The following is a 15,478-nucleotide window of genomic DNA, read 5'->3' as shown; positions in this document are numbered from 1 at the left end:
GAGTATTTCTCTGAGATTAAATTAGTGCAATTTAGTACCAATGAAATCTCTCTTATTTATGCTTTTAACTTATTTGTACACAGGATGAAGACAATTGCCAAGCCATAAACAAAATTGCTTATAGCAGACCCATGAGAACCATAATATGTACAAGAGTTAATACAATCCATGAAGGTCCTACTATGTATAAGGGTGACGACAATCCTATACTAGAATCTTGTGGACTTTGGGTGGATCAGATATAGGATCATAGTATATACAACATCTTTTGGTCCATTAAAACTAGGTCCTGCACCTATGGACCTAATTCTACCTGAGTGGATTACTTTAGACACCCGATCAAACATCCACTGATTTTGTGATACTTGGACATCACCTATTAGAAGGGTTTCCTCTTGATTCTCCATTCCAATGAAAAATTATACTTCAATCACTTGAAGATCTTCGGCCCATTTGAGTCTCTTCATATTTAGTTCTAAACCTTCTAACTCTCCTGCATCAATGAAGAAAATTCCACCAGATCAGGCCCAGCTGATCCTCCAAGTAGGAGGAGAAAATCTCTTATCTAGCCATTTCATCACGCTTTTTCGCATTGAATAGTGTCGGGATAGGCAAGCTCTCATAAACCTAATGTTGAAATCCATGGATTTGCAGTAGGCCTGATGGAAATCTTCCTGCAAAGATGGGGATAATTCTCTCTCTTTCTTTCTCTCCCTATTTTCAATTTAATTTAAATTTGTCAGAGATCACTTATTTCAACCTAATACCTTAAACTTTTCTCTAGGTCCAAGACTTTAATTAACACACGCTCTGATACCACTTGTGAGATCCCCAACCCACCAATACCAAGATCGGGATGGGATCCTTGACAGGTCTCTAGGTCTGATAAAAAAAAGAGTCTTTAACCAAGAAAAATCCAAGGAATAGACCTTTACCATCGACAATGGCTTGGGTCCATAGCCTTAGATAAAGACCTAGTCCTGTCTCGCAGCGAAAACGGAACAACGATTAAAAGTCCAAAAAACTCTATTTCGGCCCTATAACTTCCACAAATTGGGCGCTAACGTATCAATGCTTTTTCCCACTAACATATGTGAGAGCATAGCCGCCGTTCGACTCCTCTTCCAAGTGAAGAAGTTTTCTAAACGTTTTAGTGTGTAGGGATGGATAGTTACCTGACTAATCAGGTCCACCCGTCCATGATTGACAACCTTAGTCAATCCCCACTTACCACCCCGCACTCACACATGATTCTTTTGTTTTCTAATTACTATCATATTTTTTTAACACTTAAAATAATAGTTTCTTTTAACTTTCCATCACAGTAATTCCTTCAATCAATTATTAAAGATAGCATTGAAAGCATTCTTTTAGAAACCAGACATCTTAAGACAGGGATCAAAACATTGTCCATAATAACCATGACCAGTACTCTTCTTGTCCCAAGACCACCCAAGGGTGAAAAAATGACACCCATTCCTTATTCACAATCCGGAGTGGATAAGCCCCCACCCAAGGTTCCGGATGCCCATACACCAAACCAATTGTCCATACAACCGGGCGACTCCCCTACGATAAAAAATGGTATCCTAATTTATGTAGAAACATCAAGACATGACATGAAGTAGAAACTCATCATTCATGGGGGTAATCAACTTATCCATGGCTGGAAAGCCATCATTATCATCAATTTATACCAAGGAGTCGGAGGTGTCTTGAGACAAGTTATTTTAAGGATGATCAATCATATCTTTCCTAATTCAGCCAGTTTTAATCCAAACAATTCTTTCCTACATTATAAACAAATGCACGTTGGAATTTACCTTCCGTTTTTGGTCAATTATTCCTTTTCTGATTCTCTCACTTCTTACGTATGCAATGCTAACTTATTAAAGAACTCAAACAATTTAAAGACTTAATTTAATAATGGAAAACCCACCTGGGACTGATCGGCCATCTGCTACTGCGCTGGCGCCTGAAGACTCTCCTCCGTAGGCCTACTACTAGTCCCAACTTCATCGTCGTGCGACGCTCTCATTCTTTTTAGATCTTTACCCTCATCAGCATTAGATGTAGGATTGGCTCGGGTCCTTTTAGGTTCCATAACTTCTTATCCTTATAAAAAGGATGTTTAATCATTAAGTAAATTATCCAAAATCTAAACTTAACCTTTGTATCCAATTTTACCCAAATTTAGGTTAAATTTGTAGTCTTAATTGGTAGATTCTTGACCTAATAATTTTTTATTTACCTATATAGGTGTGATAACTTTTTCCATAGCTTCCCTAAGGATTTTCTAAGCTATCCTAATTTTCTTATAGTTTTGTATATCTTTTTCCTAATTTTTCCATCGAATTTTAAACTGGGAATCTGCTTATTTGGAGCTTAATATTTATTCTATTTATTTTCTCTCAAATATTTCATTTTCTCAACTTTATATCATAGGTTTACACTTACTATAATGTTTCTAAAAACTTTTGACCGCAAAGCCTATTTATTTTAATTAATCTTTTGCTAAAAATAGGACTTTTGGTCAATTATAATTTCTTAGACTCACTAATTAACTATGGTATAATTAGCACAAGTAGATAGGATGTTTTTGACCTCTGATAATTATCTTTTTATTTTTCAACTTAATTATTTAATTTTCATCTTTAATTTTCAGCTAAAATTAGAATTCTTTGACTTAGATAAATATCTATACTACTTTTCTAACCTTAGCATAATTATCACGGCCTTTTCATCATGTAATATAGCTCTAATAAATAGCATGTAATCATATCACATGATTTACTGATTTCTCCCTTTAGATTTCAGTCAAAACTAGTATACTTTGACTTAGATACATATCTATACTACTTTTCTAACCTTGATATAATTATCACAGCCTCTTTATCATGTAATCTAACTCTGATAAATAGCATGTAATCATATCACATGATTTATTAATTTTCCCCTGTAATTTACCCTCCAAAATAGTGTTTTTCTACTAAGATGATTAGCTAAACTAATTATCTATAATAATGATAATTATCAGAGGTTTTTTAAGATGTGTTCTACCCTTGATAATTATTTCAAAGATTTTTGGATTATTTTTCTATTTTTCCCCTTCTATTTTACCTTTAAAAAAGTGGTTTTTTGCTGAGATAATTAGTTAAACTAATTATCTAAGTTTTATATAATTATCACGGGTTTATTAAAATGTGTTTTATCTCTGATCATTATCTCAAATCTTTTTGGATTAGTGTCCTATTTTCCCCTTTATATATTCCTTTAAAAACAGTGTTTCTCTGATGAGATAATTAGTTAAACTAGTTATCTGAAGTTAAGATAATTATCACAAGTTTATTAAGATGTTGTTTACCTTTGATAGTTATCTCAAATCTTTTTGGATTAGTTTGCTATTTTCCCCTTTGTATTTTTCCCTAAAATAAGTGTAATTCTACTGAGATAATTAGTTAAGGTTAAGATAAGTATCACAGGTTTCATAAGATATGATTTACCTCTAATAATTATCTCAAAGCATTTTGAACTAGTTTGCTATTTTTTGCCTTTTATTTTCACCTAAAAATAGTGTAATTTTGCTGAGATAACTAGTTAAACTAATTATATGAGGTTAAGATAACTATCACAAGTTTCATGAGATGTGTTTTTTCTCTGAAAATTATCTCAAATAATTTTGGATTAATTTGATCATTTTGCCCTTTACTTTTCTCTTAAAAATAGTGTAATTTTTCTTAAATAACTATAAAAATTACTCAGAAAATTACAAGATAATTTTCCTAGCATAATGACAGTCTAACAAGGCTCTGATATTTATCTCATCTTAATCTAAATTTAATTAGTATAATAATCATTAATTTATGGTTAAAATGAGTAATTTCAGTCCTAATATAATATAATAATTAATTAGCTTAGTATCCCTAAGCTTAATCTCAATAATCAGTAGAGAATTTTGAATTAGGATATAATTTTAGAGTATACATAAGTTAAATCTTCAATTAATTAAGAAAATTGTAAATAGGTTAACCTAGGTTTACTAACTAAAAAAGATTAGTGTTAACTACCGTTGATTAACCAACTAGAGATTTTCTCTCTAGTGATTTCTACGTAGAGATCCCTCTAGATGAGAGAGAATTTACTAGGACTCCGAGTCTCCTCGAATTTGTGAAGCAAGGGGTCCTATTTATAGGTCCGGCACTCACAAGCTCTCATAGGCTGAAAAAGGCAGTTGCTTGCAACTCAAGCAGCCCCCAGGCTCAAGATGGAGCCCCCTGCTACTAATTCTGTCTTGGGCAGGTTCATTACTGCCCCACACAACCCCCCCCCCCCCCCCCCCCAAGCTTCCAGAATCGATTTTTGCTATTTTTCCTAACTTTTAATGATCAAACTTGGAAATATCTGCAATTTCTAGAACCTTAGGATAAAAAGTCTTTAGCAGTAATAATAAGTGAAATCATTCAATTTTGCTTAACTAATTAAATTCATAGTGTAACCTTTCAGAGCCCGTAACTTTTTTAGATTTTATCGGAATTCGGTTCTGAAAAGTTCTAACCCTAGTAAAGCTCTGGTTACGGTTCCAAAAATACCAATATTTGCCATAGTTCGATCATTCTACCGTGTTTTCTTAACAACCAAGTTAATTTAATCAGGATTTGTACAATTTCTAAGGTTTTATAAATCGAAAACCTTACAATCTAGCTGATATTCATTACCATGTGCATCTTGATATGCATATGTGAGCTTGATCACATGTAACTGTTTGAACACTATTGGACTTGTTGGCTCTTGACTCTGACTTGTGGAGATCAAGTGAAACTTTTGTCCCTGATGATCTTCATATAAGCATTTGTCTGCAAATTCTGAGGGAACCTCGGTAAATTGGAAACTTCTAACAACCATATGATCTGTCAATGATTTTTGTCTTGAAGGGGTCTATTGGCTAGAAGCTCTAGGGCTTCTAACTACTGTAGCATTTCCTGGTATTAGAGCTGAGATTGATGGATTTATAGCTCCCCCCTTCCTAGGGTGATCACTATAGCCTGCTTCATTGTAAGAGTTCAAAATTGTTTGGCTCTGGTTTAATCTCACCTTTTGGGACTGTTAAGGTACACTTTGGGTAGCACTGTTGATTTTGGGCATCTGTAAACCTTGTGCATAGTTTCCTATGTATCTCCTTGAAACATGACAAATTATTTCCCAAGTCAAGTTGTAGATAGCATTATCTTTGCCCTGATACTGTCTATCCCATGGGTCTCCTATGATATGAGCTTATGTGGCTTCAGGACCCAATTCATCATAGATGCTAGACTCTCGTCTGTATCTACAATTGTTTTGATCAAAGTATATGTTTCTTTGGTCACAACATCGAAGCTTGATTTTCAATGGAGGAGAGTTTGGCTCTAAACAGGTTTCTAGGTTTACTTGGTTAATATCCTTCAGCTCTAGAGAGGATGGGCTATAATAGATTCCTTCCTTTGAAATGAACGATCCCTTTTTATTTATCACTGGACGCACTTCTATGAGCTAGTACGTGGGCCGTTCAAACACAGATTGATCCTTTTTGTACAGTTTTCCTTTTTAGTCTACATAGTGTGCATATGAATTATGTGTACCATACAAAGCTAACATCATTATGTTTGATGTGTCCCTTAGACTCGTGAATGATTGCACACTTGTGTCAGTGGGTGCAAAATCATTTGCAAATTTAACAGTCTTTTCAACCTTTGGTGATATCTCGATACCTTGACTAATTCATGCAAGAATTTGTTGTTCAAAGAATCAATATTAAGCTTTTCAGGTGCCTGTGCATCTTTATGCTGATTTTGTACTTGTAGTGTTTTTACAGATGCTTCTAATGGTAATTTAGAATCGTCTGATTGCATTAAAAGTGACAAGTCAGCTACACTTACATGGAGATTCGCATTTCTAATTTTCTCTGTGCCTTGCTTGGCTGTTGATGTATCCCTATTGTTTGAATTTCTTGGACAATCTTCAGCAAAATTTCCACCTTTTTGTTCACAATCTGAGCAATACTCCATGACTGGTGGTATTTCAATTGGCTGTCATGTCACCTGAGGAGCTTCTGCTTCTATGCTTGCTAAGTTATCAGCATCTTCTTTCAAAACACTAAGCATCAAGCTGTAGATTGCTCCATCTTGACCTTTGTACCGTCTTTGGCTTGATTCTCCAATTAAAATGGCTTCTTTGGTTGATCTGTTGGATCTTGCAATTCTGGCTCCCAACTATAGATCTGACCACTGTAATCCATGTACAATGACCCGGATTGCATATGCACTAAATGGATGCTTTGCTGGCTTATGCAGATTTTTGGATAATCCCTGTGGGATTCACCATGGAAAACTTACCGCACCACATAAGTGCAGGGGAGGGGAGTTTTTTAACACGTTACATAAGCGTATAAGTTAGGGGTAGGCCCCCAATAATTTCTCTCCTAAGCTTAAAAATAAGGGAGGGGGTATCATATTTAGGGGGACGGGGGGGGAGTGAGAAAAGGGAAAAATGAAAGGAAGTTTTTGTGTTTCAAAATCATGGCATCCCAAAAGAGTCTTTCCTCAAACTTGTGAGTCAATAGCTACCAAGATACATGCAAAAACCAACACTGCTTTGTATCAATTACTTGTTTTGTTATTATAGCTCATTTGATGAGGGATGAAAGCTATATAGAGTTTGTATAGATGCAAATTTACATGGAGAACCTAACACAACTTTATAACCGTGTTTTTTGAGTAGTTTAGATGGGACGAATAGCTAGAGTGGAGGTTGAACGGGCACATAGTTTGAAAGTCAAACTAAGACGCATTGAGGGTATATCTAGTTATCATTAAAAGTGGTTCCTTAGTACATTGCTAGTCACTATGCTACACGCTCTTTGACTAGTTTTACTCAGTTAAATCATGTGAGACCTAAATTTTATATGTAAAATAGGGATATGATAGTTTTTTGCATTGAATTTCGTAGAAGCGTAGAAAGGGGAGTCATATTCTCTAATATGAGTCGTATATAGGGGTTTTACCAAAGTTGTCTACTCGTAGGTGGTGTCCCATTTTGTATATAGAGTGAATCCCCCAGGGGATAACCACTTGGGTCAATTTTTTGCACTTCTATCTGCACTTCATCTTTAAGCTTGCAATACCTAGCTCCACTGAAGTATGTGAACATCTGGGAGTTCTTTGAATCTGGCTTTACTCTGATCAATAGGATCTTGGCTCCCGTGTTTCTTTTGTTGCTCATAAGATACTTATAACCTTCTAAATCTACATATAAGACTTTATCTCCATTGTACCCATAAAGCTGTAAAAGTTTCTCTGTTTTACTTGAACTCTTGGCTCGATTTGAGTCCATTCTGGCTTAATCCACAAAAATTGTCAATTGACAGAATTTGGTGTTGATTAGCAGAATTTATCCTCCTCAGTTTGGATAAAACTACTTGTAGCAAAGCACATTTGCAGTTAACTGCTCTTCAGATTCGTAAGAGTTGATTAACCCTAGCTCGACAGTGTCAAAATTAATTGCAACCTTTTGAAACGATGAAAAACTGGGCCTTTAACAGATTAATCTGCAATCCCCCGTGATTTGTTGATTTTCAGCTTGATTTTGGACAAATTTAAAAATTTGTTTGTCCCTCACGGCTTCAAGTTGACCATTTTCTCGCTTTTTTTGACTGATCTAATTCGCTTTGCTTTGTGATGTTTGCTCGGTGTGTGGTACTCTTCCTCGCTTTGCTTTTGCTATTCTAGGTCTTTTTACGGGCTCGTTCTGGCTTTTTCAGGCTCTTTTCATGACTTCTTTTTTATTTTTTCTAATTATTTGTGAAATTTTGAATTTTCTAAATTTTTTGTATTTTAATGATTTTTTTGAAAAAGTTTGATTTTTTATAACTTTTTTGATAATTTTCTAACTTTTATGAGTTTTTATGAACTGTTCATGATTTATTGAAATTTTCTCGATCAACTTTGGATTTTTAAAGGATTTTCTTTGAGTTTTTTGTGAATTTTTTATTTTTTTTATTTTCTATGTGTTTTTTATTTTTTGTGAATTTTCTACGTTTTTTCTTTTTTTTGACTAATATACAAATAAATGAAATGAAAGTGAGAAAAAAAGAAAACGAAATTGAAATGAAATTCAAAGGGAAAGAAAACGAAATGAAATGAAATTAAAATGAAATTGAAACAAAATGAAATGAATCAATACAAAAGTCAATGACACAAAAAAAAGGCAAAAAGACAAAACACTAAAGACAAAAGGCTCCACATCCATTGAGGAAAGAGAGCAAGAAGACAAGTAGGCCCTTTTTTTTTTCTTTTTGTCTTGTAGCTTAATAAATTGTGTGTTGTGTGTGTCAGGGTGGTTCACACATCACAAAGCACGAGAACGGCAACGGAAGCAGAAGAAGAAAGAAGAAGAAGAAGATTATTTTAGCGTCGTAGAAAACTATCCCAAGGGACATAAAGTTGTATCCGACGAGGAAAGTCCATGCGCCGAAAGGCACGCTCGAAAACCGAAAAAAAAAACCGAATTTGGGCCAAAAATTAGCCGAAACGCTAAAAATCACCCAAAAATCAAAAACTTTGCCAAAAAATTACGAAACTTATCCAAAAAAATTCTACAAATTCTCCACACATTGAGAATAGTGCAGCCAAATAAAATTGTCAAAATCACATCAATTTAATTGCCAATTAATTTCATCAATAAAATCAAGACTAGGCAATTAAACCAGCAAAATTACAAACAAAATAGGTCAGAAATTGACGCAATTAGAGTGTGTAAATATATGTTTTGAGCACAAAAACGTAGCATTTAATCATTATGCACATCAATTATGCAATCAAAACATTGAATTATCCATGCAAATTAAACACTTTTAAGGCGCACACACACTAAAAAATTGGATGTTTTTACCAATCTTTAGGTGCCCACACAAAAGGGTTAAATTTGTCGAATTTGCATTGTGATTTCACAAATCATTAGTTGGGCATGAGCACAACACACATCAATCATTACAATTGAAAAATCATAACGCACATATTGATTTCTATATGCTCAAACATGGGCAAAATAGTACACACACACCTAAAATTAAGCATACACACACTCAATTAAAATACACACACACTTGATTTTAGTGCACACACACTTGCAATTGACCATCCAAGCATGCAATTAACTCAATTAGGCATCCAGTTAGCAACACACATTCATCAATTAGGAATTGAAACTTATCAAATTCATGCGCCACCAATTCTTAAAAATTTTGGCATTACAACGGCGTGAAAATGAATAATCATAAAATTTTCAATCCATAACATCAACATTGTATTGCATCAACATAGCATAGCATTACATTGCATCATGGTGGGAATTCTACACAATTCTACACATCTCTAGATTCTAGGGAGGTTGAGAATCCCACCTTAATTACCTTTCCGTTGAAGATCAATTAAATGGTCAAATGCTCCAATCCTTCATAGCACATTAGTAAGGTAGCAAAAATTGGTCAAATTATCAAGGGGTTAGTGAGAAATTAGAGTGTAAACACACAATTGGCAAGATATGGTTACACATTAGGGAATTATGAACACAATGCTTCATGCACACACATTCAAAATCCATAAAAACATAAACACACAAGTGAAATTAGTTGTGAAATTGGTGAGGGAACGCATTTGTTTATGCCACAATTACACTAGCGTAGGCCATCGTCCCCGGCAACGGTGCCAAATGTTGGGGGTCCCATCATTGCAATAGCTCCAATGACCAACAAAATTATCAATCCGGAGGGATGAGCTACAGGGGCATGAAAACATCCACACGGTTAGTGAGCTAATCGTGGCAACATAAATGGTTAACTCTACGAGGTGAGCTTCTCGACCTATGGAGGAGCTAAGCCGTAATGAAGGGCAATCTCCATATCCACTTCTCTTCACCTCTAATCAACCCAATCACACACACTAAGATTGCAAGACACACACAACACTAATCCTATCATGCGACATACTAATCGCAAGCACACACACATAGATCTATTGATCACCACACTCCAATCAAACCTACATGCACACACAAGCAAAAGAGGGCAATCACACAAGATTAGAGAGGGATTAACCACTAATAAGTTAAGATCTAGTTAATCTAAGCATCATAGGCAATCGTAAGAAGTATGAGAAAGGCATAGTGAGAAAGAATGAATCATTTGATTATTGTTAATTAAGTCTCATGAGCAAGAAGAATCTCAAGGACTCCATAGCCACACACCTCAAGAGCTCTCACCAAAGAGTGCTCTCAACAAATGACTTGAGAACCCTAATTTCTCTTACACACTACCTTATATACCTAAGTTAAAAATATGCAATGTCCAAGCGCCCAAGGCCTTTACGGCTCACCACTTACTAAATCTGCAACCTAGGCACAGTAAGTGACCTATTCTTTACAACTTGCAACTCCCATTGAGTCCGTAACACATTAAAATATTACAATGGCTTGAAATAAATCGAGAATTTACAATACGTGACCATTCTGGGAAAACGTGGAAAATGTGTAACTCCAATCTTTACTTAGAAAGGCACTGCACAGAAAAAGGCTATGTACCTGAACCCTTTCCAGAGCATTTGTTTGAGCCAATTGAATGGACTCAATTTTTAGCGACCATGGATGTATGTGTGAATACGTCTATACCTACTAAATTTTGCAATGAGGATGGCTATGACATAATTCCCATGCAAATGATTTCAATTCTCAACATTGAAGACGAAGATGAGGAACCCAAGGACTTGATGAAAGCTCAACAAGTCTTTTCAGACCTCTATTACGATGCAATTGATGAGTTAGATGAACACTCAGCTACCTCAAAATATTCGGGGTCAGAAAAAGAACATATGAGAGCTAAGCTCCTCTTAAAAGGAGGGGCATAAAAGTTTTTTGACTTTCCAAACTAGAAATCGAGAAGACAAAAATGGTATAGACGGAAACGAGACACCATAAACATGAAAACACGACCTATGCCCTCAGTCTCCAGTAAAACACAATTCCTGATGTAGATAGATGCAAATGATGACAAAATCACGGGCAGATATCCTTCAAACAAAAATTCAAAAATGTCTCAAACATCGAGAAAAACAAGGAAGGGTACTCAAGAAAACCCACAGGATAAGAAACTCATGACCCGAGTCGGGACCCGAGTCGAGCGGAAAAAGAAATATCAAGAGTTGAAAAAAGCTCTAAAGGAGATATACGCTACCAAAATGGAAACCACACAAGAGGATGGTAAGGATGTAATGAGTGTTCCATCCCATTACAAAAAGTATACTCTCCAAGATTGGAAAATCATAGTCGACAACCTATTAGGGAGCTACGAAAATAGCGCGAGTCTTACGAAGTGCCTAAAAACGCTAAAAAGATAGACTTGGCTGAACCAAGAGAAGAGTCTAGGTCTGCTTACCTTGCAAATGACCTAACAGAAGAAGAAGAAGAGCTCTTGCTGAGCTTGTTAAAATAATACCGGGATATTTTCGATTGGTCTTACAAGGATCTCAAGGGACCATACCCATGAGAGATGATGCAAAACCAAGTAGACAAAGGCCATACACGTATAATGAAACATTTGCCAGGAAGATAAAATAAGAGATTGAAAAACTAAAGGAGGCCAAATTCATTTACAAAATTGAACACACAGATTGGGTATCTCCAATTGTGGTAGTACCCAAGAAGAATAGAAAATTACGAGTGTGTGTTAATCTCAAAAAGGTGATTGCAGCTACTATTAGAGACAACTTTCCTCTTGAGCATGTTTTAGAACGAGTCGCAGGAAAAGAAGCTTACAGTTTCTTAGATGTCTTTTCGGGATATAATCAACTTTTGGTTGACCCAAAAGATCAGCATAAAACTACTTTTTCAACAGAATCGGATACATTTGCCTATCGAGTTATACCGTTTGCGTTAACTTATAATGCTCCAGCCACATTTCAAAGGTGGACGAGCCATGCTTTTAAAGAATATCTTAGGAAATTCTTAGAAGTATATATGGATGATCTATACGTACATTCATCAATCCAGGCTAATCATTTTGAACACCTCAAAAAGGTATGTTGGACGGGAAGCAACTCACACACCCATGAAGTGCATGCAAACACTACCTAGATCAACATAATGTCAATCGAGGACACAGATGACACAATAGGCACACGGAGGAAATCTCTTAAGCTTGTCAGGCTGGGACCATCCTACACATACAACACTCAGGAAGGCCAACTAAACCACAATCAAGAACCTCACTACTCTCAACTACACCACCTAGCCACATACACACATACTAAAGGTAACTCGCCTAATCATGCCAGATTCATACAAAACTTAAGGAACACCATCCCATCACTAGGATACACCTGTCCCTAATCTTCTACACTCAAAACCCTCACTCTAAACCTATCTGCGGAAAATGCGTAGGATGACAGAGCCGAATTTTGAAAGTGCTCGAAACTGAAATTTATGAGTACCTATGCGTAGCTTATGTCACCACGATTCTATAGACTACAAGCACGCAGAAAACAGACATCGTTTGATACACTTACGGCCACAAATAGCTCGTAGATGCGTCAACGTGTGCGCTTCGTCTCGCGTGGAATGCTTGGCGTTGTCGCGTAGCTCTCCTCGAGCCTACAACAATGGTGAAGTCGGATCTCCGATGTGTTAAGTGAGCCGCGCGTAGCAAGAGGATGAAGCTCATGCTCACTCTCTTTCTCTCTCACACACAGTAGACGGCAGCGCTAAAAGTTTGATTATGATTAAAGTCCCCTTTACAAAATTACCTAGGTACCTTATATACTAAGGCTACCTTAGGTTTAACCAAAAATGGGGTTGAAAGGGTCAAATGGCTTTGTATTTACAATCTGGAAGTGCCATTGCACCCCGGCTTCTGAAACTAGAATAACTACTCATTACAAATGACATTTATAGCCATAATCCGTAGCATTTCATAACTCGCAAAAGATAAGACTTTGGTATGAAACTTGAGTTATGTTGTGTTGTTGACCCAGCGGTCAACATTCCCCCCTTCCGCGTTCATGTCGTCCCTGACATGACCTGATTGTCGATGGCAATGTGGTCTTTGCTATCGTTTTGTTGTTGGAAAGAAAGTATAGACTATAGCCTTTGCAGTAGCTTGTCTTGTTCGTCCAATCCGATGTACATAGTCTTCACATGATTCAGGAAAATCATAATTGATGACGAACTTTATGTCTTTCACATCCACGCTCCGAGCTGCAGCATCTGTTTCTGTCATTATAGGTCTATTTCCATATCTAAATTCAAAAAGAACCCAATGTTGCTCCATCCATCATTTGCTCCAGCAAATCTGTGAGTTCGGAGTATTTATGATTCTCAGAAACAACTTCTACAATCTGTAGAATTGAGTGATTGGATTTCTGATCTTGTGAGCCAATGACAACTTTGTAAGGAGCTATGTTGTGTTGTTGACCCAGCGGTCAACACTTTGCTGTTGTTTTGGCTTCATCTGTTGCCCTGCTTGTACCTTAGTCAAACCACAACAAGAACTATGATCCATTAGAGCGGACGTCTATCATCGTAACCATTCATCTTTTGAGATCCTATGATTACTTATATGTCTGCTCTTCTTCATTGGGGACTTCTTTGATCCTATGCAATCATGTTGTTAGTGTTGTCTGCAGCTTTGTCATTGTAGGCCATTCTTCGACTCGCCATTGAGGAGAACTATGCTATGATCTGAAATTGGTGCTCCAACTCATTTTTCAATTGATTTGAGTAGCATTTCCTTATTGTTGATGTAGAAGGAATATGTACAAGAGGATGGTGATCGGTGTCTTTAGATTAGGCTCTGAAACCTGGATGACCGAAGGGAAAAAAACGCAGTGGGAAAAAAATGCCTTTGGTATACGCTCTTATTGGAGTTGATCAGTTGAACGTGAAGTACATGTTCATGAAAGGTGAGTGCTTGGGTGAAACACGGAAAGAGTGCCTAATGCAAGTGCCAATTATGGGACACTCTATATGCATATGAGAAATTTGTCAACAAAAGCATGCAATGTGAAAGAAGGAAATGATGGGTGTTTCGAGGAATAAATGTAGCACATGTGACATCAAAAGATGTCTCAATAGCTTCCACCTTTCCAAGAAGGGTTTTCGATGTAGAAGTTTCTCCACTCGTATCTCACTATGCTCAGTACGTGAGTGTCTTTTGGACCTTCTCCTTCACTTCACCAGACTTAAGTACTTAGACTTTCACTATTTTGCTCACCTATACCAGCATGAGCGACACAACGTAAATATGCTCAACTCTTCCAGCTTGAGAAGTACCTAGAATAGCTAAGACGCTTAGACCACAGAGAATATTACTTGAAGCTTTGGGACTAACACCTCACTCATTTTGTGGCTTAGCTACTCGACTCAGACTTGTATGACTTGTCGGTTGCCTGTTGACACTGCTTTGTGACAAGTTCTTTGGCTGTTGTAGTGGCTGCTGAGACATACTTCGTGAAGTTTCATCGTTTCCATGTACTTTCTTCTCTTTGTAGTGCTCAGGCCTCTCGTCAATCTTTTCTTCATTTTGGATTATGGTTTTTTTTATTTTTTCTTAATAATAAACAAAGAAAATCTTAAACAACTCAACAAAAGAAAAATCATTCAAATAGAAATCTAAATGCTATGTACACTATACACATGTCGCTAGGGGCTCATATATGGATTTTGTCCCCATACTCCTCTGTAACACTACTATGAGGGCATATACTCTAAATTTCGTCAAAAAATTATCACAATAAAATGCATAAATTCAATGCATCTCACAAAACATTGCCCTCTAATATTCATAATGTTAGGTCCGCATTCAGAATGCCTCCCTCCTTCCTAGTTGGAGTCATCCTTTACGACAGGGTATCGCAAAGGGTATGTGTTGTGTTTGGGCAATTAAAAGTTGTGCCTGTGCAGGCCTTGTAATGTACCCCTATTATGCATACATAGTCAATGCATGGAAAAGATTTATGTTGTGCAAGATGTGGGTATAAGCAATTTGCTTATTGGCATTTGTTGGCAAGGCTTCCTATTCTAAGCAATGTAATGGTCTTTGAAGCTGCTGTATTGTTGCTTGATTGAAGCGACTTACTCTCTTCTAACTGTACTGTAATCGTAGGAAGAATTGTAAGAATTCAAGTGGCGATGCACTGACAGCATTTTTTTTGTTCTTCTTTGGGACCCATTTCTTTGCGATTATTGGTTGTTTTGTTGCCGACGCTCGTTTGGGAACCCATACTTGGCCGTGCTTCATTTGTGTTTCAAGAGACTTCTTTGGGATCCACCTTTTTGTTGTGTGAGTCGACAGTGGTCTTTGCTTCGGCCCTTGTACGCTTGGTTGAGGACGGGATTTAGGCTTTGAAAGTTGATACTGTGGCTGTTTTGGAATCCAAATGAATTCCTGACTTTTTTGTGC

The sequence above is a fragment of the Adiantum capillus-veneris genome, chromosome 22 (assembly GCF_014529385.1).
Source record: "Adiantum capillus-veneris isolate H3 chromosome 22, ASM1452938v2, whole genome shotgun sequence".
NCBI lineage: Eukaryota > Viridiplantae > Streptophyta > Polypodiopsida > Polypodiales > Pteridaceae > Adiantum > Adiantum capillus-veneris.
This window is presented reverse-complemented; position numbering follows the sequence as displayed.